This window comes from Taudactylus pleione, unplaced genomic scaffold, assembly GCF_031769625.1.
Source record: "Taudactylus pleione unplaced genomic scaffold, aTauple2 ptg000512l, whole genome shotgun sequence".
Classification (NCBI taxonomy): domain Eukaryota; kingdom Metazoa; phylum Chordata; class Amphibia; order Anura; family Myobatrachidae; genus Taudactylus; species Taudactylus pleione.
In genome coordinates this window covers 1,786,998-1,808,621 of record NW_028284914.1, presented here as the reverse complement: position 1 = coordinate 1,808,621, position 21,624 = coordinate 1,786,998, and the positions used below count along the sequence as shown (strand labels likewise).

Genomic DNA, 21,624 nt, shown 5'->3' with positions numbered 1-21,624 from the left:
ATAAAAGTGCGGCCGGGCCTTAGTGCATATGCAAATGCGGTAAAAACCCCGAAAACAGGATTTTTACCTCATTTTTCCTATAGTACATCCCGGCTCTGATAATAGTAATTTTTTAAAGCCGAATAAGATGTATTAATATACACATTCAGGGACAGGGGCTCAGAAAGGTGCCCGACCCTGCAATTTGTTGGGAGTTTTGTGATTGCTTCAGCGGTCACATTACTCCTCTTTCGTCACTCCTGCGCATGACCGGTCTAATGACTACGCATGTGTGGTGGCCATTGCCGGGGAGGGTTCTGGCAGAAGTTTCACAAAATGTAGGCAACACGCTGCAGCGCCTTATGCCAACCGAAGATAGTGTCAGCTGCCGAGGCCAAGCCTGGTCAATCTGAGGGTCTCATTCAGACCCGGTCGCAAGCACCGATGTGCTCGCAACCGGGTCGATGGTTCGCTGTGCGCACGCGCAGCGGCCGCACTGCACGTGCGCAAGCCCTGGAGTGAGAGAGAATCTCTCTCACTCCGGAGCTCACTACCAAAGGGGCGGCTGTCGATGTTGATTGACAGCAGTCCCCGTTTGGTAGGCGGGCCAGGGGGGGTGGCCGCACAAACGGAGGCGTTCCCATTCGAACGCCTGCCGTTTGTGGGCGGCCACACTGACATCATCAATGATGTCAGTGGGGAACTTCCTGCTCAAACAGAGCAGGAAGCTCCCTGGGGCTTACGAAAGGCCAGACCCAACCTTAGGGTCTGGTCGTAAGCCCCGATGGTCGCGTTGGTGATTACCATCGCGACCATCACCCTGGTCGCAAGCTAAGCTGTGGATGGTAACCCACAGCTTAGCTTGCGACCAGGAGGCCGCACTTGTAAAAAAGAAGTGCCCGCCCTCATTCAGAGTGAGCGATCGCTTTTTGCGATCGACTCTGAATGAGGTCCTGACAGCTTTACTGCTCCCATAGAAACCTTTGGGGGCTGCAGCTGCTGTAGGAAATGGTGGGACCAGGCCCGGATTTCCCACAAGGCAACCTAGGCGCTCGCCTGTGGATGGGCCCTTTTTGACTCACCGGGCCCTAGACGGGCCCCTTTTCTCAAAGAAATCTGGCCGGTCAAAATTCTCCCAGAGGAGCACTGTACAAGTACCGCTTGACGTCATGAGTTCACGAGGACCGGCTTATACTCCCAGAATGTTGCTGCGGCGCTGCTGTCTGCACTGTCACAGAGTGACTGTGCATAAGAGGGAGGAGGAGGGTCACCGGGTCCTCCGACCAGCCCCATCCAGCTCCAGCCCACCCCCAGCACAGCAGCCTCTGCCACTGACTGCCAGGCTTGCAGCTTGCCACCAGCAGCACACATCGGCGGCACCCAGCGAGGAGCAGAGGGACAGGCCAAGGCAGAGTCTGGCTGAGTGAGACAGTGACCGAGGATCCAGATCTCAGGGAAGAACAGCAGCCAGGCAGCTAGGGTCAAGTACTGTGCTATTCTCACCTATTCTAATATAGATGGAATTATGTAGGATTTATTTTTTTATGGTAGATGGGGTCTGGGAGGTGGACAGGGACTGCCTTATATTACAAGCATATAGTAATATACATTATGATGATCATGATATTATTAGTCCATCAATCCAGGATGATGGTATTTTCATGTTAGATACTTGTAATATACTTGTACTATAATGCAGTCCTGTCCACTCCCCACCTACCATTAAAAAAATAAATCCTATAGTGTACTTTACAGAAAAAGGGGGGGGGGGGGTGTAATGCTGACGACTCATCCCCATCATTGTACTCAGCTGAGCACAGTCACACACAATACTGGGCATGGCCACACCACAACCCCCACTGCAGATACCACCTCGCAGCTACCTTCTAATCCTTAGCACTCCTCAGGCTTATGTGATGTATTTAATGGATAATGAGGAGTAAAACCTTAGGGTATTAGGATTAGTTTGGGTTATGGTATTAGGCATAAGGTATTAAGGTTGGTGTATCAGTTTGGGTTAGGGTATTAGGGTCAGATTAGATGTTTGAGTTGGGGTATTAGGGATGGTGTAGGGTTTAGCGGTTATGGTCAGGTTTGAGCTTAGGGTTGAGTTAGGGTCAGCATTAGGGTAGAGTTACTTTGCATGAATCAGGAACGCAAATAAAGTGCTATGGATTGTTTGAGGGAGGGGGGCCCCAAACTGGTATCTTGCCTAGGGCCCCATGAGGTCTAAATCCGGCTCTGGGTGGGACCGTGTCAAATATGGAGATATCCTTCATACATTCAGGGGATCTTTAAGGGATATGCCGCACATATGAATCCCCCCAATGTGTGACATGTTGGCTGCATTATGCTGGCTGGGTTCTTGCCCATTGTGCTCTGCACTGTCCGGTGTGTGAGAGAGAAAACGTTTGCTGTAGATAAGGTTAGTGCAGACCTTGTGTCTGTCATACCACCTGTGAATACGTAACTGCAGTACAGGGCTGCATTGCCAGGAGCGGGGGTGGCTTGTATCCAGGAATATTGCAGATTATTATCTGAATTCCTCATCTAAGAGCCATGCATAAATGATCCGGATCTGTGTACAGGTGTCACTGGGCACTGAGCGCACTTTGCTGGTAATGGGGCATTATTTGTAGAGGCTATTGCTGAGCAGAGCTCGGAAGCAGGATTTATCCCCTGACTGGTCCTGCATGTATAGGGACAATTTGCAGCCTGTCCACCATTCAGGGCAGAGGGTTGATCCCCACAGACTCCAGCAGGGGGGGCTAACATCAAGAAGGACATCAGTGCCAGAATGGGCCCCTATAGGTATATCGCTGGCGCAAGTTTGTGTTCATAACAATGACGGCTACTTCCACAAGCGGGTGGATGGAGGCGGCGCATTAATGCGCCTAACTCCGCATATGGGTGAATATCTGGATTTAGTTTCGTGCATGTATTGCGATGGCGAATCTAGCTGACTTGCGTTCCACTGTGAATAGGACCCTTTGGGGCTGATTCGGAGGTGGACACTTTTTGCCTCATCCGCACCTTTTTAGGCTAGTGTCATGGCTGATTCTGATCATATAGCAGCGCTAATCCGTCTCGGTGCGTCTTTATACGAACCATCAGCCGCACCGTCAAAGCTTGCTATGGCAGGCGCAGTTTCCCTGTCTGCACATGGCGTCCTGTGTCAGCGCTACTGCGACTTTGTATGCAACCGCTGTCGGCAGCATGCCCTCCTTCCTGGGGGCTAACAGGAGAGTGGGTAGCCAGACGCGGGCGTCTGGCACTCAGCACTGACACAGGCGGCCATGTTCAGATGGATAATTTGGGCTTACATAGGGCTTGTGCAATGCTCGATGGTGCGACCAATGATGTGTCTTTATTCACACCGCGGCATACTAGCGCGGCAGATGGTGGTCGTCTCTGTACGAATACCAGGGGAGTGCAGTATTAGCATGAAGATGCGTCTGGGAGCCCCCCGGAAAAGGCAAGCATGCCTTCCGACTGTCGTCGATCCCCCCCGGCCCCCCACCTGTTACCTGTTAAACCCCCGCAGCGCAATGCCTGTTTTATCGGCTTTGTGTAGCGGTGGCGGAGACTAAATGGCGTGATTGCGTGGCCGCGCGCCCGTCACGCCTGCAAATGACATCTGGCCACCAGGCCACGACCCCTTTTTCCGACCACACCCCCTGCCCTGCTGATCTGGCTGCTCCCTCCCGGAAAGAGCAGCCAGATAGTCGGCAAGTATGGCATAAAGACGCATTCGCGCTGCGGCAAAAGATGTAGTCACGGCTGCAATAGCGCGTGCCTCTGAATCAGGCCCAGCACCGCTCAATCAAATGTGGTCCAAAATGGAGGTGCGGCATAAAACTACACTGGTAGCTTCTGTATTTGGTGATGCTTCTTCCCTCAAACATCTCCTGGAGCAGGGTCACCACTATCTCCGGGCCTCGGTGGGCCACAGGACACTTTGCACCCCTTTGTATGAGTATGTGCATCTGACAACAAGATGAGAGATGCGTTTATTCCCCTTGATGAGGTGACAACATGATCGTGTCATTGTGGCCTCACCACCACCTTACATTGCAGTGATTACCGGCATGGGGATGGAGCCACAATCATGTGATCCAATATGAAGCATGTCATTGGCCGCCTGTACCTCCCACTTCACTCTGGAGACCCTAGTGGATCCGGGAGAGTAGGCAGGTAGGATGTAGTGGTCTAGCTCATACTTTTTTGTAATCCTTTCTGGGAGCAGCTGGAGAGGACCTGCTGCTCCCAGCTTTGGGGGGGCGGGGCCAGACTATAGTCATCATTAGGCCCCACCCCTTTTACAGGAAAACTCTGAGATTAGCGGGTCTGTGACTGTGTGGAGGGGGCGGGGATAAATGTTGTCATTTAGCCCCGCCCCCTCCCTACGGACCCGCGGATTTCTCGGAGAATCTCCACATCCTGCCCACTTCACCAGGGAGTGGGCGGGATAAGGGAGATCTGCCTGCTCTTCCGGGGTTGCGGGGGGGGGGTTACCCAAAAAATCAAGAGCCTCCCGCAACTCCCGGGTGCTGCTGGCAATGTGGAGGTTCCGCGATGGTGTCACAGTCAGGATCTCGGACCAAACGGCAAGGCTGTGGTAATTTGCCAAGAGCCTTCCCCAGTGTTGCTGCAAGCCCCTGTTCAACATGCAATCACGCCAAGAGCACTGGTACAAAGCACTGGGGCTAGCCGTGTCTTGGGGACAGGGCTATAACTAGGAGTGTGCAAGCAGGGCCCTGGGGGCGGCACAAAGGCCTCTGTATTTGACTTGGAACGGCACCCTGCTGCCAGTATTGCTATGTTAGAGCTGCCTGGAGCGTCCTTTGGGTGCTCAGGACACACACCCTGCAGCTTCTACAGCCACCAAGAGTGCTCTGAGGTTGCTCCGGGCAGTGTTGTACTTCCCACTGCTGGTGACCCCGCCACCTCGACATGATATCATTACATCACGTGTTCAGGGTGCAGGAATGGAACAGGGTGCAATGCTGCCCTGCTCATGCACTGCTTTTGTACCATACTTGTCTTAGGGGTGCAGGTGCCACATCCCTGAGATAATGTGGCAACGCCCCACTCAGCGAAGAAGCTACATAGGCTGCTGTGAGTTTTCACAACTTGACCATGCCCCACACCCTAAATGCCTGAGCCCAATATTTCTCATGGCCGCTCTGCCTATGACACAACTTAATTGTTGCCTGTCCACTCTAGGGTAGCGATAATTGTAAGCCGGCCATTGATGTACTAAGGTTGCGGCGACCATTCCGCCAGTCACCGCAACCTTACTAATCACATATATACTAACATATGTGATTAGTATCTCAAAGGACAGCTCTTGCGATAAGAGCTGCCCTTTGCGAAGCAGCCGACTCCGTGTGAGGGGGTCTCCGTGGGACCCCGCCCCCTTCGAGGACCGGGAACTTCCTGCTGGTGACCTGTGCAGGAAATCCCGGGCTCCTCCTCTTCCTCCCTGCACCCGCAAGAATATTAGGAGGAGGCGGAGGACCCAGGAGGAGTGCGGGCCAGCGACCATAGAGGGTCAGGTGAGTGGGGGCCATTGCTGGGCGACAGCAGGGCAGCGAAGCGTCTGTTGCCTGGTGCGGTAAGAAGCCCATAGGCTTCTATAGGGTAATGCCAGGTTTTTCTGGCGTTACCCTCTGCACCGATAATAGGGTGGCCGGGGCTTAGTACATATGGAAAACGGGGGTTTTTACAGCATTTTTCCTTTAGTACATCCCGCTGAATGGGAGGTCTGGTGTAGGGATCTGATGTAAAACGTGGTATACCTCAGATCACACATTAGACAGCATAAGGCCATTTTTCTGGCTGGACAATGACTGGCCAGCCACTGAATAACAACAGGAGCGACACAACTTGTTTGCCCCAAGAGAGACTTTCTTTTATATATTTCCATGTAAAGATAACATTAACAAGGGCAAAGTTTTTTATCTCTGTACAAAGTTATCATTCTCACAGTTTATTGGACGTTATCACTGTAGATTTTGTCTTGTTAATTTTCACTGGGTCCATGAACAATGCGTATAGTCACATTACCATAATTAGCCGATAATGTTGTCTATTGAAATAGCTAAACTCCAGTCGGCTGAAGTCTACTGTAGGTATTATAACCCCTGGTATACTCTAGACCACAGGTTCTCAAACTCGGTCCTCAGGACCCCACACAGTGCATGTTTTCCAGCTCTCCTCACAGAATCACAAATTAAATAATTAGCTCCACCTGTGGATTTTTTAATATGTGTCAGTGAGTAATGAACACACCTGTGCTCCTGCTGGGTGACCTGGAAAACGTGACCTGTGTGGGGTCCTGAGGACCGAGTTTGAGAACCACTGCTCTAGACAGAGCTAACATTCTTCCTGTATCATGAGGGTGGGGCTGCATTATAACCATTATGAAGCATAATATATTCACTATAAGGCTATATATTATACTATAGTATTATACGGTGGCATTATTAGGCACTGGCTATATAGGGGTACTATAGTATTTTATGGTGGCATTATGAGGCTATATAGTGGTACTATAGTATTATATGGTGGCATTATGAGGCTATATAGGGGTACTATAGTATTATATGGTGGCATTATGAGGCTATATAGGGGTACTATAGTATTATATGGTGGCAGTATGAGGCTGTGTAGGAATGCTGTAGTATTATATGGGGGCATTATAAGGTTTTGTAGGAGTACTATAATATATGGTAGTATTATGAGGCTATCATGGGTTTCTAATTTCTATAGCTAGGTACACACTATATGATGTGTGTACCCAGCGACAGAACAATGCAACGGAACGATACATCACACGCGCCGTACACACTACGCGATCCGGTGTATGAAGACGCGATGTATGGTTCCATGTTGCATTTAGCAACATGGCGTTGTTCATTGCATCATCCCTTCAGATGTGCAGAACAGCAGATGGGACGGTATGATGAACGACCATCGCGAACGTCTGATCGGTTGTACACACTGCACGGTGCATATATCTTTCCGGTCCATGACATAACAATATATAGTCGGATTGCATAGTGGGCCTGATTCACACCCGCTCGCTAGATGCGGACGCTCGCTCCCAGCGTATGCAAATTCAGCTAAGTGATGTCAAGGCAGGCGATTGCACGGCAAGGTATAAGCACGCCCACTATGTCTTGGCGTGCGATCGCTCTGTGTATGCAGACGCCCACTTGCGCACGCCATCTCCAGGAAGTGTATGCAACCATCGGTACATCGGGGTCCATCGGAACTGACCGCAGCGCTTGCGGTTGACTGTACCCTACTGCAAGCACTGTGAGCACTTCAGTGTATTATTCAACCAGGTGACGTGTACTATGAGGCTGTCTGTTAATTATGCACGCCTCTGAAACGGCGTTAAGATGCTCAGGCACGCCTACGTTCGCACCTCCACTCCCCGGTTTCCAGTGGCCTGCCCCTGTTACCACCCACAAACAGCTTCTCCTGTCACTCATTCCACTGGGCTGTCTTTGCTGGGCGAGCGATGGCTTCCCGATCGCTCGTACTAGTTCGCACACGCGCACTGAGATGTACATGCATGCGCACATTAGCAAGCATCGCCAGCAACGAGCGATCGCTTGCTAGCGACCGGGTCTGAATCAGACCCAGTGTGTACCCAGCTTATGTGGTGGTTTGAGGTGACTGTATGGTGGCATATATGGGTAAACCGGAACAATATATTGCAGTATGTGGATGGTTTGCATTAGGCTAGTTTATATATGGGGGGCCTGGGAGCTGTACATTGTGGTTATAGGGATGTCCTAAACGTGTTGAATATTGGGTTGCACATAATGGACAGTCAGTTCTAGTGTTTGTCTTGTAGCCAGTGCACTGTTATGAAACACTACAAGGTGGTACAAATTACATCTCATTAAAAGTAGCGACCATGGCCTGATTACTGCCAAATGGCACAAAATATTGCCATATTATACATCTAAAACCAGGCGCCAGCGAGAATGGAAACTTTAATTCGGATCTCTTGTCCCGCATCGTACAATCTCATTACCGCAGTAGCTAGCCTGCAGTGTCCACGAGTTGACCAGGGGTCTATTCATAAAGCAGTGAAAAGTCCTGTTTAGCTGAAAACAGGGCCTTTCACTGCTTTCGGCCATTAATACAGGAGGTTACCGTGGAGAATGTTCTTCCTTCTCCTTCATGTATGAATCGCATCACCGTACTTTTGTATGGTGAGTGCAATTCATAAAGGAATGGAATGCTCAGCTTTACGTTTCCTCTGCTGCATACGGATTCGCAATCTGAGGACGGCGTAATCTGTACCGCAATCCGAACAGAGCAGGGGAGCTGCATACTTCCCTGCTCTCTGCCCAGCACCTGGCGCTGGCTCCGCCCCCTGTCACCCAGCATCCATTGCAGCAAGTCTGACCTAATCTGCTGCTCTCAGACGCTGGTGCATGCACAGTGAGGAGCAGGCATATCGGGAACCCAATATGTCTGTATCCTCACTGCGTCCAGGGATCGCGGAGGGACCAGACTCCGCCCGAAGATGTCGGAAGGGTAAGTGTACATGAATGGCTACTAAACATCACTATATATCACATCAATGTGATGCGATATATAGTGATATTTTTCAGTAGCCACTTCATGTTCTACATGAATAGACCCCCAGATCGGCCTTTGGCCCGGATTCAGAGCCGGACGCTCTGACCAGAGCGCTCGCTCTGAATCAGGGCCCACCTCCATAATTATGGAGCGTCCTCCTGGACGCTCGTATAGCTGTGGGTCACCACCCACAGCATATACGAGCGTGCAGGTTGATGGTCGCGATGGTCTTGACCATCGCGACCATCGCCACTGCGAGCCGAAGCCTGCGGTTGAGTTTCTTAACCGCAAGGCCCGGAGTGATTTTGGCTCTATCAGAGCCAAAATCACTCCCACTGACATCACTAGTGATGTCAGTGGGGCCGGCTTCTGACGGTAGGCGTTCCCTTGGGAACGCCCCCGTCTGGGAGGCACGCCCACCAAAGGGGACGTGCTGTCAATCAACATCGACAGCACGCCCCCTTTGATCAGACACAACGAGCGAAGGAAAGTCCTTCGCTCGTCGCGTCTCGCGCATGCGCACCATCGACCCACTTGCGAGCGGACAGCTGCTCGCGAGTGGGTCTGAATCAGGCCCTTTGTCTGCTCAGTTCTTATTTTATTTATCTATTAACAGTTTCTTATATAGCGCAGCATATTCTGTTGCACTATACAATTGGAAACATTAATAAAACAAAACTGGGTAATAACAGACAGATATATAGGTAGGAAGGCCCTGCTCGCAAGCTTACAATCTATGGGGAAATAGGCATTGATACACAACGATAGGTGCTATATATTGCAATTTTGGTCCAGCCAGAATGTACAGTTTCTTGGTGGGCTGCATGATCCAGTCACACAGGTATGTCGGCCAAATGTCAGGAGGATGTGAGAGAAAGACGATGTGTGAGGTTATGTGTGGACTGTGAAAGGGGATATAATTAGATATGGAAGCTAAGAAGGTTATGTGGGCGGTTCTGGAATCTGATAAGCTTGCCTGAAGAGGTGAGTTTTCAGGGAACGCTTGAAGGATTGGAGACTAGAGGAAAGTCTTATTGTGCGTGGTAAGGCATTCCATAGAGTGGGTGCAGCCCAAATAAAGTCCTGAAACCGTGAATGGGAGCAAGTAATGCGTGGGGATGAGAGACGCAGATCTTGTGCTGAGCGGAGAGGTCGGGTTGGGAGATATTTTGAGGTGAGTGAAGAGATGTATGTTGGTGTGGTTTTATTAATGGCCTTATGTGTAAGTAAACGTATTTTGTATTGAATACGGTAGAAAACCGGCAACCAATGGAGAGACTGACATAGCGGGGCAGCAGACGATGAACGTTTGGCAAGGAAGATAAGCCTCGCAGCTGCATTCATAATGGATTGTAATGGTGATAGCCTGTTTTTGGGAAGACCAGTAAGGAGACTTTTGCAATAGTCAATGCGGGAAATAATGAGTGCATGGATTCGAGTTTTTGCAGTGTCTTGTGTGAAATATGGTAGAATTTTGGATATTTTTTTTAGATTTATGTAACATGATTTTGAGACAGATTGAATGTGGGGAACAAAGGACAGTTCAGAGTCAAGAATGACACCTAGGCAGCGAGCTTGTGGGGCGGGGTGGATGGTCAAGTTATCAACAGTGATAGAGAGATCAGGTTGGTAACTGTTATTGTGGAAATATAATTAATTCTGTTTTAGAAATATTAAGTTTGAGGTGGCGAGATGACATCCAAGATGAAATGGCAGAAAGATATTCAGTGACACGGACCAATACAGATGGAGATAAATCTGGAGAGGATAGGTAGATTTGAGTATCATCCGCATACAGATGGTACTGAAATCCAAAAGAGTGGATTAGTTTGCCTAGAGAGGTGGTATAGATTGAGAATAGCAAAGGACCTAAAACAGAGCCTTGTGGTACTCCAACTGATAGAGGTAGCGAAGAGGAGGCAGAATCAGAAAAACGAACAGAAAAAGACCGATCAGATAGGTAGGAAGAGAACCAAGAAAGAGCAGTGTCCTTAAGACCTAGGGATTGTAGTGTTTGTATGAGAAGAGAGTGATCAACAGTGTCAAAAGCAGCAGAGAGATCTAGAAGAATTAGAAGTGAGTAATGACCTTTAGCCTTGGCAGTGACCAGATCATTTACTACCTTAGTAAGTGCTGTCTCTGTGTAGTGTTGGGAACAAAAGCCGGACTGAAGTGGGTTCAATAAGTTGTGTGAGATAACAAAGTGTGTGAGGTGGGTATAGACAAGTCTCTCAAGTAGCTTGGAGGGGCATGGGAGCTGGGAGATAGGACGGTACTTTGAGAGAGTGTTAGGGTCAGAATTTTGTTTCTTCAGAATGGGAGTAATCACTGCATGCTTGAACAGTGATGGAAAGATGCCAGTAGAGAGAGAGAGATTACAGATTTTAGTTAGGGTTGGGATGAGCACAGTAGACAGAGCTTTACTGATTTGTGAGGGTATAGGATCTAGAAGAGAGGTAATAGAGTAGGAGGATGAGAAGAGTGTAGATACTTCATCTTCGTTTGTGAGGTCAAATGAAGAGAATGTGCCAGAGGGTTCATGTAGGGAATTCAGCAGGTCACTAGCTGAGGAAGAGCATACGATTTCATTTCGGATCTTATCAATCTTGTCCTTGAAATGGTAAGCAAGATCTTGTGCACAGATAGTAGCAGGTGGGTTGGGTGAGGGAGGCGTAAGAAGCAGTTTAAATTAGGGATGTGCAGGCTCGGATAGGTTCGAGTTTGCACGTGGAGTTCGGATTTTTCCCTCCAAAAAAACGGAACTCAGAAAGAGGCAAAACGTCATCTTGCACGGACGAACATCATCATTCCTGGACTTTTGTCCAGGAATGATGATGTTCGTCCATGCAAGATGACGTTTTGCCTCTTTCTGACTTCCGTTTTTTTGGAGGGAAAAATCCGAACTCCACGTGCAAACTCGAACCTATCCGAGCCTGCACATCCCTAGTTTAAATATATTAAAAAGTCGCTTGGGGTTAGAGGTTTGAGCAGAGATAAGAGATAGAAAATATGTTTGTTTGGCAGCATCCAGAGCAGTACGATAAGAGTTGTAGATAGTCTTATATGTGAGGAAGTCACATGGAGTACAAGACTTTTGCCACTGACGTTCTACTTTACGTGAGAGTTTTTGTAGATGCCTTGTTAAGTTAGAATGCCATGGTTGACGTCTAAGTCTACGTGGTGTGTGATGGGTAGCTGAAGCTACTTCATCGAGGGCTTTTTCTAGAATCTGGTTTAGGTGTGATGCAGCAGTCTCAGGAGAAGTGAATGTAGAAATTGGTGGGAGTTGTTGTTGTAGAGAGGTAGATAGTTGTTGAAAGTTAATAGCATTAATATTTCTGAGGGTTTTGGAGGTTTATTTGATTTCAATGACATCGAGGTTGATGTAATGGAGGAGAGTGTGCAGGTGATAAGGTTGTGATCTTAGAGAGGGAATGGAGCATTAGTGAAATCAGAAACTGAGCATAGTCTGGTGAATACAAGATCAAGGCAGTGGCCCTCCTGAAGAGTAACGGAGTCAGTCCATTGGGAGAGGCCAAGAGAGGAGGTTAAAGAGAGTAGTCTAGAGGCATGAGGAGATTGTGGACTGTCAATGGGGATATTGAAATCACCCATGATGATGGTGGAGATGTCTGAGGATAGGAAGTGAGGGAGCCAGGCAGAAAAATGTTCCAGAAATTGTTGGGGTGGCCCAGGTGGGCGATAGATAACAGCAACTTGCAGAGAGAAAGGGGTGAAAGTCCTGATAGAATGTATTTCAAATGATGTAAATGTGAGTGAGGGTACCTGTGGGAGAACTGTGTATGCGAAAGATTGGGAGAGTAATATTCCTACCCCACCTCCTTTACAATTACCAGGCCTGAAGGTGTGTGAGAAGTGTAGGTCACCATGTGAGAGCGCAGCAGGGGAGACAGTGTCTGATTGTGTGAGCCATGTTTCTGTTATCGCCAGAAGGTTGATCCAATCACAAGGACGCCGGCTTGCGGCTGATGCAGACATACGCTAGTTTGTGGACCGTATCTTGCACATGCCCAGAAAATGAAAGCATGCAAGTACAGGAATCATATGCAATTTGATTACATCTGCACTTACGGCTGTAGAGACGGCACAGAGGTCCGAATCGCGCTGTCATGCGGGCAAAGTTCAGGAAGGGCGTGTACATGATAAAAGTGCATCTTATTGAGACCAGCACATAAGCAACTTTACGTCTGTACACCCAAAATAGAGCATCGGCAAATACACGCTGATCTCTATGACTTCTGGTAAACCAGATGCACTTGCTGATTATGTGGAACTGGAGACATCCCATGCTACCCACAATTTAAATCCCTGCATCCTGTTGGAAATGAGGTGTGTGCAGGTGTTGGTATTGCAGAGTTATGTAGGCACACACCAGCAGACGAACAGCCCAGTGATGTTGCCTTATTGAGAGATAACAGGTACAGCTGTACTCACTGTTACATGCACACTGTTAATGGAGCGGAGCTTGTGCAAAGCGGGGTTCTATAGAGCTCACTAGCTAATGAGTGTATGCTGCAAACTGGTAGCAGTGCAGGATGCTGGAATGACCGGAAGGCTCCCAAAAGTCTGATGGTGCTCCCAGCCGCCTGTAAGAGAGGGTAAGTCTCCCACCCGGCTGCACCAGCCACCCACACAAGCCCACAGCCGCCCACTTACTGAGCAAAAGTTGGGTGGGGGAATGATGCAATTCGCTCGGTATCACGTCATCATAGTCCTGCCCCCTGCTTTACAATGCTGGTAATGTCGGTATTGTAAAGCGTGGGCAGTGCCACGACAATGCGATTGTGCTTCCACGCCCCTGCACCACCAACCGGAATGCCCCCCCTCTATGTGTGTACATGTGTGTAAACAATATGTGTGTGTATGTCTGTAAACAGTATGCGCACCTATGTTAAAATGATGCAACTGCTCAACAGTACAGCAGGTATCTGACACCTCGAGAGAAGAAACATTTTAGGTTCTGTGTCTCCATATTTTTCCTCCTTTGTAAATGAGCCCCAGAAGGAAACTGTCACAAATACGGCATTTATTAGTCAGAAATATTCCTTATATACTGACCAAACCCATTATAGTCCAATCAGATCAGACCATTGCAAACGGTGGGGTTGATGTATCAAGCAGTGAAGAGTGGAGAAGTTGCCCATAGCAACCAATCAGCTTTGAGGTAGCATTTATCAAGCATGTTCTTTGGTGTAAGTATATGACATCCTGTAGTTGCATCTCCTTTGTGTAGGTATTATAGAGGGTTTTAAAAGAGAACGTAACTGGGTTTGAAATGCGTAGAATAAAAACCCTTTCGGTCTGGGTTTAGCACATATACGACACAAGTTTGTCTACCACACGTCTGGCAGTGACCGGTCTAGAAAATAACACAGGTCTGAGCATGGTCTGACCTCCTCCACTGTATTGTTATGTGGGTGTCATTGAGTGTTACTGTAATGTTAAAACCAATGGTAAGAGTCAGGATCATATCTCTGCTCCCTGGCTCCACCCCCACATCCCCACCTCCTGCCTCTGGGAAATATCTCCCAACACCTTTACAGAGTGAGAGATTGTGTTCGGCTGAGCTTCCTGCAGTGTCCTCTCTCCAGGTGAGTTCTCAGTGAGGGATCTCTGTGTCCCTACTACTGTACTTCTAGCTGAATCTGTGCATTTTCTGTGGCTCTTAAGGTTGCAGTGAGTGAATGAATGGTCGCAGGGACAAGCAGATGTGTACTTACCAGTATAGATACAGTGCCAAAATCCGTAGTCTTGAGTTGATAGATTGCAAGTTCCTAGGGCTATTGCTGCAAGCCCTGTACTTATCACGACAAATATTCAAGACGTTCAACCCTCTGTCATAAATGCAATTGTTTATCTTATAGGTGTAAATTTATTGCAAGTTTTCTGCAATCTGCAACTGACTTTTGACATAAATATATTAAATTAGCATTTTAGGGCCTGATTCAACACCGTATGCAATTGCAACTACAAACTCAGATCGGCCGATTGTTCAGCACTGCGCATACGTAGGCACCTCAACGCGCTGCAATTGCACTGCGATTACACACGCGCGTATGAATCCAACGCAGAGTGAGTGACAGGCCGTGAGCGTTTGGGGACGGTGGCGGGGGAGTGGTTGGGGAAACGCAGGCAGCCGTTGCATGGGCGTGCATAAATTATCCAGTGCGATTACATACGCAGATTCAGTACTCACTGCGTGCAATGGGACTTGCAGTTTCTGCGACTGGTCAGAGCTGCTGTAAATGTGTGTGACGGGCCAATGTGCTTTGATGGTACCGATGTATACACAGGGCTGCGAGGTATTATGAATGTGAGAAAGCAGTAGTGGGCGTCTCTATGCTGGCTGAGCTGTAGCTGATGTTACAGATGTATACACAGGACTGTGAGGTATTACAGATGTGAGATAGCAGTAGTGGGCGTCTCTATGCTGGCTGAGCTGTAGCTGATGTTACAGATGTATACACAGGACTGTGAGGTATTACAGATGTGAGATAGCAGTAGTGGGCGTCTATGCTGGCTGTGCTGTGGCTGATATTACAGATGTATACACAGGACTGTGAGGTATTACAGATGTGAGATAGCAGTAGTGGGTGTCTCTATGCTGGCTGAGCTGTAGCTGATGTTACAGATGTATACACAGGACTGTGAGGTATTACAGATGTGAGATAGCAGTAGTGGGCGTCTCTATGCTGGCTGAGCTGTGGCTGATATTACAGATGTATATACAGACTGTGAGGTATTACGGATGTGAGAACGCAGCAGTGGGTGTCTATGCTGGCTGAGCTGTAGCTGATGTTACAGATGTATACACAGGGCTGTGAGGTATTACAGATGTGAGATAGCAGTAGTGGGTGTCACTATGCTGGCTGTGCTGTGGCTGATATTACAGATGTATACACAGGGCTGTGAGGTATTACAGATGTGAGATAGCAGTAGTGGGTGTCTCTATGCTGGCTGAGCTGTAGCTGATGTTACAGATGTATACACAGGACTGTGAGGTATTAGAGATGTGAGAAAGCAGCAGTGGGCGTCTCTATGCTGGCTGAGCTGTGGCTTATATTACTGATATATACACAGGACTGTGAGGTATTACAGATGTGAGATAGCAGTAGTGGGTGTCTATGCTGGCTGTGCTGTGGCTGATGTTACAGATGTATACACAGGACTGTGAGGTATTACGGATGTGAGATAGCAGTAGTGGGTGTCTCTATGCTGGCTGAGCTGTGGCTGATGTTACTGATGTATACACAGGACTGTGAGGTATTACGGATGTGAGATAGCAGTAGTGGGTGTCTCTATGCTGGTTGAGCTGTGGCTGATGTTACAGATATATACACAGTACTGTGAGGCATTACAGATGTGAGATAGCAGTAGTGGGTGTCTCTATGCTGGCTGAGCTATAGCTGATATTACAGATGTATACACAGGACTGTGAGGTATTGCTGATGTGAGAAAGCAGTAGTCGGCATCTCTATGCTGGCTGAACTGTGGCCAGCATTTAGCAAATTTTCCCAGCTGCATTGCGTGCAATTATGCAGCTGCGATCCATACTGAACTAGGCCTTGACAGTCCCCTGAGGTCAGCAATAGTGGAGCATGCTTGGAAACACCTGCATCAGCTGCCTACATAGTATATTGACTGTAAGCCTGTAAAACAGGTCCCCACTACCAATTAATCACTGGTATGTACAGCCCTACATAATACTGTAATGTTGAATTTTGCACATGTAAGTAAAAAGGACAGGTCAGTGAGCAAAGACATCGCTGCAACGCAACACACAGAATGCACTATGACTAATCCAACTTTACAAAACAACATTTTCCGAATTTTTCTTTAAAAATAACATGTATAGAGGGAAAAAGGTTTGTCTGTTCCAGCCATTTAATGTAACCAGAAATTCAGTTACTTTTACACTAATCACTGCATATTAATTTCTATTTTATTATCCCATTGTATATGTTAAAATATAGTTCACGTCATCAGACCCTAAGGGGTAAATTTAGTAAGATGGGAGTTCTACTAAGAAGAGATGTTGCCCATAGCAACCAATCAGATTCCAGGTATTATCTTCTAGAAGGTGCTAGATAAATGAGAAGTAGAATCTGATTGGTTGCTATGGGCAACATCACTTCTTAATGGAACTCCCATCTTAGTAAATTTACCCCTAAGGGGCTTTGGGCCTGATTCAGAGCCGGACGCTATTTCCGCTCGCTCGTTCAGAAAATAGGGGTGGCTATTCAAATGAACCGTTCACTCTTTGCGGTCTGTTCACGCCTCTATGTCTGAACGAGCAAACAAAACTTGCGGTCGTTTTTTGGAAAACGACGCCCCCTGGCCGCTCGCATCCTACGTCATGTCCGCTATTTATTAGATTAATCGAGTACATCGACCAGGGTATGAACTGCTCGCTATTCTTGTGGTTGGTTTTTGCTACCACAATTTTGCGAGCAGTTCTGGCTATAAAATAACCCAGTGATGTGGTCAATGACACTGCTGTTTTAATTATGCACACCCATAAAACGCCCGTTTTGACCTTTAAGCACGCCTGCGTTCAGATCTCCACTCCCCGTTTTCAAGCACCTTCCCCTGTTACCACCCACGCCTCTTTCTGTCACTCAAATTTTCAGGCATTCGCTATTTTGTGAGCACATGAATTTTGACTGCACTGACTGGTTCGCGCATGCGTATAACAATCCGTGCGCATGTGCAGTTGGGCAAACATCGCTCGGAGCGAACGAGCGGCCGCTTACGAGCGGCTCTGAATCAGGCCCTTAGTTAGTTGTAAAAGCCATCGCTTCCTGGCACGTTTAATCCTGAAATTTAAAAGGGCAATGCTTTTAATAGCAAAAACAACCCATTTTCCCCTAATAAAAGGTGCCCTTTTAAAATGTACAGGCTTAAACTCGCAGTGATGCTGCAGCTGCTTAGTAAATAAGCCCCATAGCATCATTATTAAGGAATATGAACAAAATTGAAAACCCATTCAATATACTCTAGGGCAGAGGATATGCAACCCGTGGAACTGTCCCAGTAAATCCAGCCAGCTAGAAGCAGATGTATATTAAGCCTACTAAATAATATGGTTTTATTGTATAAGGCCATAGGTCCATGCATATCTTGTGTGTGATATGATGTTACTTTTACATCTTGATGTTTATGGCTGATATAACTCAGCCATGTGATTTGCCACTATTAAAGGTCACTGAACTACAGTAAGCCTTGAGAACTTATCTTTATACATTTGCATGCTGACAGTGGATTGGGCAAGCCTCTGGGAGGCTGGAGTGCATCTGTTTCCTGATTGGTGGAAGCTAGACAGCTCCCCCGTACACTGCTGCAAAGGTTACTTCTCACCTCACGCCACCCATATACATTGTAGCACCGTTGTTATGTTTGTTATGAGGATGTTGATGTTTTGATTATTGTTTCAGTCCTGTAATTATGTTACTGTAAACAGCAAATAATCCAGGACATTGAAGCTGCTTCAGATGTCTCTCTCGGATCGCAATTTGCGTAAATATGCTAATGACTCACTCACCGCCCATTGCTTAGAGACCCACTGAAGGCATCTCGCATCCGCTGCTCACGCACAAAACCGGAAACATGGAAAGCAGATCAGGCGGCCATCAGTCTTCTGTGTATGTCTCAGCTGTCGCAGACACAGCGTGTCCCCAGACACGTAGATGGCTCTCCTGCTGCGAGGAAAGACGCAGTGGCTAATTTCTGCAGCCCAGAAAACAGTATTTAACCGGCCCTGACACGTCTGTTTTTTTTCTAGACACACACTTTGTGAATTAATCCTCTGCGCAAACGTTATCGCAATACAAACGCTGGGCGTGCGCAGTGCGCCTTATACGCACGCACAATGGCTAATAATAGTTCAATCTGCGTAAAATTCGTCATCTGTGTACAAACATGAATCAGGCACAATGTGCAATGGTGAAAAGGATTTGTGTACAGTAAAGTGGATGTACGCAGGTTTATCTGAGCTGTCTCAAGTTATACATTCCTGAGCTGAAGTTCTGAAGCATATTTGGGCTTGGTTTAAAAACCTTGCAGCAAATACCCGTCTTAAACCATACCTGACACATACTTGCCAACTCTCCCTCATTGTCAGGGAGACTCCCTGAAATACTGTAGCAGCAATCTCCCTGTCTCCCTGAGGAGTCCAGCAATCTCCCTGATTGCACCTTACCCACATTATGAAGCTATTATATTAAATAAAAACAGAGATATATAAATTTAAATGGGATCCTTAGTATCATTTCCCTGCATTGAATATAAGGCACAATGATCCCTATGGCTACATGCATTTTCTGAAAAGTATTAGTGTGTTTTCATCAACATGTAGATCTTACTAACTGCTTTTAGGCTTATTTATATTTGGATGTAAGTCAGTTTAGGACACGCCTCTCAGATGTATCAGTACATGCCCACTTTACTGCCACGCTCATAAGGTGCCTACACACTTGGGGTCTCGCTTGTGATGTCAGTAGTGACCTTCCGGCTCTAATAGAGCTGAAAGCTCACTGGGGCTTGCGGTAGACGAAACCCTACCACAAGAGTTTCGTCGGAAGCCCCGATGGTCGCGATGGTCACCATCAACCTGGCCGCTTGCTAAAGCTGTGGGTGGCCACCCACAGCCTAGCGAGCAGCCAGGAGGCCGGCTCTGGACATAGAGGCGGCCGCCCTCATTCAGAGCGAGCGCTCGCATTTTGAATGAGGTCCTTGGCAATGTGCTCATGATCTGACATCGCGTCCGATATCCCCCTGAACTCTCCCCAGCAGCTCTCCGGCAGTCGTGGGCATGGTGTTAAAAACTGTCGAATGTGACAAACGATCTATCGCGCCTCCTTACAATTCCAGTGCATCGTGCCTGAGATTGTCAGTTCTGCCCTACAGCACGGCAGATCTGAAGATGCGATGTACGACCTGCGGGGACGCGCATCGGTATCGTGATTGTGAGTGGACAGTCACGATTAGGGCATATTTTACACGATTTGTCGTCACGATGCGTCGGAATCGGGCAAATCACGTAAAATATCGCTAAGTGTGTAGGCACCTATAGGTGTTGCTTTCACAATCTCCCTGAAATGCTTTTTCAAAAGTAGGCAAGTATGACCTGACATAAAAAATACCATGTTAAGTAAATCCGGTTCCCCAGCTTCCTGCAACCATAATAAGCCCAAAAACAAGCAACAAGCAACCATAAAAAAAAAACAAGCAACTTGAAAAAAAAAAAACAAGCCCAATTCTGCTTGTTATAACCGCAACTGGCAACTATGGTCATCTCTTCCTGCAGCAAATGTCTCAAGTCACCTGCCCTGAGCATGGCTGCAGCTAACCAAGGACAATAAAAAAAGTTAATGTGTGACCCAACCCGGCCCCCTCCCCTCCTCCCCCTGTTCTTTTTCTTTGAATCACTCTCCCTGGAATCTTTATCTTTGAAATATAACAGCCCCTCCTGTAACTCCCTCCCTGCCAGCGGGTGTGGTATAAGAGATAGACAAAAATTAGTTATACCCCTTTCAGACATACAACCCGGGAAATTTCCTGCTCAGACCCGGGAATTTCTCCTGTGCAAATTCCCGGGTATTTGGTCGAGACCCCCCTTTCACACTGCAGTGTCTACGCGGGAAATTCCCAGGTAGACCCCTTTCAGACATAAGCCAGGTTTTTTAGTAGTAGTCCCCTCCGCCCTATGCAGTGCCCCTAGTAGTAGTCCCCCCCCCCTTGTAGTGCCCCCAGTAGTAGTAGTCCCCCCCTTGTAGTGCCCCCAGTAGTATTAGTCCCCCCCCTTGTAGTGCCCCCAGTAGTAATCCACCCCCCTGGTAGTGCCCCCAGTAGTAATCCCCCCCTGGTAGTGCCCCCATAGTAATCCCCCCTGGTAGTGCCCCCAGTAGCCCCACCCCCCAGTAGAGAGAGACTTAATAAAATTAAAAAAATCACTTACCTGAAACTCCCGCTCCTGGTCCCGCCGCTATCAGCTCCTCCGGCCGCTTTGCATGGGAGAGACGTCATTACTCATGACGTCTCTCCCATTACCCACTGTGGGAGCCGGAAGATTGCTCCCGCAGTGGGAGCAGCAGCAGCCGATGAGAGTCTGACAGACTCTCAGCGGCTGCTGATTACAGCAAACACACAGCTGCCGGCTCCGGTGGCTGTGTGTTTGTGCTGTGTAGCGCTGACCGAACTCCGTCCGGTCAGCGATACACACGCGGGCAGTCTGTGTCACAGTGACACAGACTGCCCGCGGCAGTCAATGTAAAAGCTGCTTGGTGCTGCCCGGGAGTAGTAAATTCCCGGGTAGCACCATTCAGACAGAAGCAGGGTAATTTCCCGGGACTTAAGTCCTGGGAAAAACCCTGGTCGATTGCAGGGGCGGCTACCCGGGAACATGTAGGCACCTTTCAGACAGACTCGGGTACCCGGGAATTTGGCCGAGGCAGGCCAAATTCCCGGGATTCTCGAGATGTCTGAAAGGGGTATTAGACAATGTCTAGTTCTACCCCAGTTGTTAGACAGTCAATAGATCGACAGGTACAAAAGGTCGACAAACTAAAGGTCGACATGTGACAAGGTCGACAGGTACAAATGGTCGACAGGGTCAAAAAGTCGACATGGAAAATGTCGACACGAAAATGGTCGACACCTTTTTTCTTTTTTTGTGTAAATACCATTCGGCCCCTTGCGGGCTCGCTTCGCTTGCCACATGGATTTATTCCCCCTCCATGCCCACTTGGATGGTAGGGAATGAGGTTGGATGGTAGGGAATGAGGTTGGACACTGGCTCATCTTAAGTGCCTAACCCTAAACCTAAAAAAAATGAAAAAAATATGTGTCGATCATTTTTGTGTCGATCATTTTCATGTAGACCTTTTGACCCTGTCGACCATTTGTACCTGTCAACCTTCTTATATGTCGACCTTTAGTGTGTCAACCTTTTGTACCTGTCGACCTTTTGTACCTGTCGATCTATTGACTGTCTAACAACTGGGGTCGATCTAGACATTG

General features: G+C 48.0%; 1 protein-coding gene across 2 annotated transcripts in view; it reads left to right on the top strand.

The window, feature by feature from the left end:
* ALDH1L1 (aldehyde dehydrogenase 1 family member L1) overlaps nt 1–21,624 on the top strand; it is an 84,835-nt gene that overhangs the window by 10,754 nt on the left and 52,457 nt on the right. Inside the window, exon 1 of one of the 2 annotated variants that reach the window (XM_088450224.1) lies at nt 14,113–14,198. The exons of the other annotated variant lie outside the window; for it this stretch is intronic. The gene's annotated coding sequence lies outside the window, so the exon portion shown is untranslated. Of the gene's footprint in view, nt 1–14,112; nt 14,199–21,624 lie in introns of those variants that run through there. 2 annotated transcript variants of the gene reach the window in all.